At 58.8% G+C, this 4,500-nt stretch overlaps 1 pseudogene; it reads right to left on the reverse strand.

Annotated features, from left to right (window-relative positions):
* Positions 1-1,677: 1,677 nt before the first annotated feature.
* On the reverse strand, positions 1,678-3,677 carry LOC133771099 (zinc finger protein 628-like; annotated as a pseudogene).
* Positions 3,678-4,500: the final 823 nt, after the last annotated feature.

Raw genomic sequence — 4,500 nt, forward strand, 5'->3', positions numbered from 1 at the left:
CTTCTGTAGCTGGTTCGCTGTTTTCCCATCTCTAGTGGCCCCCGTGTCCGTGGCTCGGCTCAGTGCGGGTCGGGTCGGCACGGCGCAGCTGGGCGCTGTTAGGTGCGGCTCTGTGCGGCGGCGCGGCTCGGCAGGGCTCGGCGTGGCGCGGTGCAGCGCGGCGCGGCAGTGGGTCACCTTACGCTCCTCGTAGGTCCTCCGTGTCACATCCACTAGATCCGGAAGAGTTTCCTCTGCGGTTTTTTCCTCTGAGTCTCTTAAGGGTACAGTAACTCCATCCTTGTTAAAATTTCTTTTCCCAAACTGCTGTGTGCGTCCTCACTCTTCCGCCATCTTGGCTCCGCCTACATTTGCCTTTCAAGTAAATAAAACATGTGGTTTGCATTTTTTTTTTTTATTGTAAGCAAGGTAGCAAGGTTTAATGAACCTTCAGAACAGATGGGACAGAATCTGAGGGAGAGTGCCCAATTAGATGGAAATGCAAAGTTACATGGTTTAATGGAGAGAATGCACGTGACAGGGAAAAGTGGGCAGCTATTCAGGAATGTCTTAAACTTTTGGAATTGAAATTCAAGTTTTAAAAACTGTACCTAAGTTATCTTTTATAAATGATGGTTAGGATTTCAAAAAATGTTCCACAAAAGGAATTTCTGTATTCCTCTTTCTTTTTCCACTAATAACTTGGAACTTTTTTATAAACATCCCCTGATGAATGACAACAAATTTGTCCAGGTTTGGTGTTTGAAGATGATTATTTATGACTGACAACAGTCAAATAAAAATATATTTATAAACTGAGCCAATTTAGCTTGATCCTTTACTGACTTAGTTTCATGGGCATTTTGTCCATACACAACTTACATCAACCATTAACTGAATTATTTTCCACTTAAAAATTATGGATACTGATTACAAACATAAGGTACAGTTTTGCTAATATGTAGGAGATTACAAAAGACAGGAAAAAATTACAGGAGAAATAATTTACTTACTTCCATCACCCCAGTGTTGTTTAAAGAATTAACACTTACAGTTAGTACCGCCTAATATGTATCCTGTGACATATATAAAAACACATTTCCCAAATGAGTTTCCGAATAATTTTATATGGAATTTAAAAAGTCAATTTCCAATGATAATTTTAATAAGTACTCATAGTTTTTAAAAAGTGATATTATAGCATTCTATTTTCAAAAAACTCTTATAAAAGTAATTTATCTCAAAAATATTGGATGTAAAGTTTGCATTTCAAACAATGGACTTCTCTTTTTCCAGAGCTATTCAATTCAGAATACAAAATATTACTGTTATTATTTAGAAAGCTGGATATCAAAATATCTTGAAAATGGTAAATTATGCCAATTTTATTTGTGTGGGTATGACGATTTCAACTTTGAAGATAAATACCAGTTGGTAAATATGCGTTAAATGATTCCACAGATATATAAGTGCATAGTAAAGTATTTTATTTCTTATCATTACAAACATAAAAATTCTGAAAAATGGTCAAAAATTCGATCAAAAATTTGGAAATAGCATTCAAATATTTCTCTCTCTCTCTCTCTCTCTCTCTTTTTTTTTTTAGAGATCCGCGGTCTTTATTAACCAAGCTGGCCCGCAGGCCCTACAGTCTGCAGGCGGGGTCTGCGTGAGGCGAGCGCGGACACCCGTGGGGCCTCAACACGTATGCACCAGCTGGACGGAGGGCAGGGTTTGCACGATCTGAATGGAAGGCAGGGCCTGCGGGATCACGACGCCGGGCCCAGCTCCTGCGGGGACCACTTGTACCATCTGGGCTGGGGAGCGGCGGGGAGCCCGGCGGGGGCAGCCACGGGGCCAGGCGGCGGCGGCGGCGGAGGGGCCAGGAGCTGCAGTGTGCCTGCGCCTCCCCCGGCGCCACTGCTCTCCAACAGCTCGCTGGCGGGGGCGCTGCGGATGGTGAGAAGCTTCTGGCCGGGCGGACCGGGGGTGGGCGGCTCGCTGAGGCCGGGGGCGAGGGTCTCGACCTGCTGCACGCACAGCCGGGTCTGCTCCCCGTCCGCCCCGCTCAGCACCAACACGCTCTGCAGCCCCTTGTCCGTCTGCAGCATCTCAAAGAGGATGTCCTGCACCACCCCCGTGCCGACCTCTGCGTCCCCCGCCTCCCCAGGGCCCGGGCCCGTGAGCAGCTCCTCCGCGGCTCCACTCTACACCACCAGCAGGTTGGGGGCCTCGGAGGTCACGGCTGCCCCGCCGAAACCCGAGAGCTGGCCCGCCACGCGCTGCAGCGGCACCATGGTCACTTCCTGGGCAGGCTGCAGCTGGACCCCACTCACTTCCTGCGGCCCTGCCTCCCCGCCCCCTATGTTCTGCAGAACAATCAGGCTTTGCCCCCCCCCCCCCCCCGCACCGGTGCCCGCAACGCCCTCCCAGACCTCGTGGGCCTGGCAGCCACACGACTCCTGCCCCCTGACCAGCTTTCCCCACTGCCCTCTCACATGGCCTCTCGCGGCCGCCCCCGGCCCTAGCGCCGGCGGAGGGCAGCAGGATGAGCTTGGGGGGTGCGGGGGGGGGGGGGCTGCAGGCTGCTGGGGATCAGCAGGAGGCCCTGGGCAGTCTGCACTAGGAGAAACGTCTGCGAGTTGGGGACTGCTGGGTCCGGGACCGCGCCCCCCTTCACTTCGAGGGAGAGCGTGGCCTGGAGTGCGAGAGCAAGTCACGTCCTGCGTGGCCAGCGGGGCCGGGGCGGCGGCCAGCGGGGCAGGTGCGGGCGGGCCGCGGGGACTGCGGTGCCAGCAGCGCCAGTGGGGGCGTGCGTCCGCGTGTGCCGCTGCAGGTAGGCGGCCATGACGAAGCCGCGGCCGCACACGGGGCAGGCGAAGGGGCGCTGGGCCAGGTGCGTGCGCTGGTGCAGCAGCAGGTTGGAGGAGTGCGGGAAGGTCTTGGGGCAGAGCGGGCAGCGGACTGGCGCTTGCCCGTGTGCACGCTCTGGTGCTGTCGCAGGTTGGAGGTCTGGGCGAAGGTCTTGCCGCAGACGCCGCACGCGTCGGCGTGCTTGCCCCTGTGCACGACGTGTTGCGGAAGGCCTTGCTGCACTCCCCGCACGCGGTAGGGGCACTCGCCGAGCAACCACAGGTGGTACTGGTAGTGGTACGACCACTTGAAGGCCAGGCCGCACTGGCCGCAGGTGAAGGCGCGCAGCCCCGTGTGCACGCCCTGGTGGATGGCCAGCAGGGAGGAGGGCTTGAAGGCCCTGCCGCACTCACCGCATGGGTAGGGCCGATCGCCCGTGTGGTCCCGCAGATGGTACCGCAGCCCTAGGAGCCCTTGAATGACTTGTCGCACTTGTAAGGGCGCTCCGCAGAGGCCGAGGCGGGGGCGGCGGGAACCAGCGGCTCCTGGGGGCAGGTTGACCTCGGGGCCTCCGCCTACGGGGGCGGGCGCCTGGCCGCCGCCTCCTCCACGTGTCACTGCTGGTGCGCCAGGAGGCTGTCCAGCTGCGGGAAGGCACTGTCACAGCTGCCGCAGCGAAAGGCCTTCCTGCCGCCAAGCCCGTGGCTGTGCTGGTGGCGGGAGAGGCCGGCCACCGTCCGGAAGGACTTTCCGCAGGGTAGGCAGGCAAAGCCGGGCGCGGCGGCGGGAGCAGGCTGTGGCAGAGGGGACCCGGGGGCCAGCGACGCCGGCGGGTCGCGGCACCATGGTCACTTCCTGGGCCGGCTGGTGCAGAAGCCACAAGGACCAGCGGTACGACTTGCCGCACTCCCCACACTCATACTGGGCTGAGGGCGCGGGGGCGGGGCCTGGCTTCTCCCCGGCCCCCTCCACGGTGGAGGCAGGCGCCATGTCCGCGTGGGAGCTGACCATCACACCTGGTGGAGGGATTCTGGGTCAGCGGCGGGCGCTACACTCAGCCCCAGGCCACACTGGCCTGCCTCCCCGGGCCACCCACCCCGCGGGGGAGGGGGGGGCTCCTGTGGGATGTGCGCTCCCAGCAGCCCAGGGTTGCCCAGGAAAAGAGGCAGCTAGTGTCAAAATGGAAACCGCCCGACAAACTGGGACAACGGGTCACCCTCGCGATGCTGGCCATGTCCCCGGACTGAGCAGCCTGGGCGCGGCCAGCAGGACTGTGCTCCTTGCCCGTACACGAGGCCTCGTCATCTGCCGCCCGCCCGCAGCTCCCTAAAGACCTCACCCACCTACCCCTCCACAGGGGCTGCGGCCCAGCCTCGCCCTAACCCTTCAGTCTGACCACAGCCTCTGCAGGGCCCTGGCCTCCAGCCAGTCCCTAGCCACCATCACCCTGCCTCCTAGCTCACCCCCTCTTGGAACCCCAATCCCTGGACACCACCAGGTGTGTGGCCCCTGCTGCTGTGGGCCCTGTGCCACTGTCCCGCGCCCATTCTCACAGCCCCTCCCCCAGCCTATGCTGGCCCCTGAGGCGGCCTGGCCGGCCCCACTGCACACACCCCTGGCTCTGAGGCTCCCTGGCAGCCTCTCTTCTCCCCAGACTCCAGCACCCAG

The sequence above is a fragment of the Lepus europaeus genome, chromosome 12, assembly GCF_033115175.1.
Source record: "Lepus europaeus isolate LE1 chromosome 12, mLepTim1.pri, whole genome shotgun sequence".
Taxonomy (NCBI): Eukaryota; Metazoa; Chordata; class Mammalia; order Lagomorpha; family Leporidae; genus Lepus; species Lepus europaeus.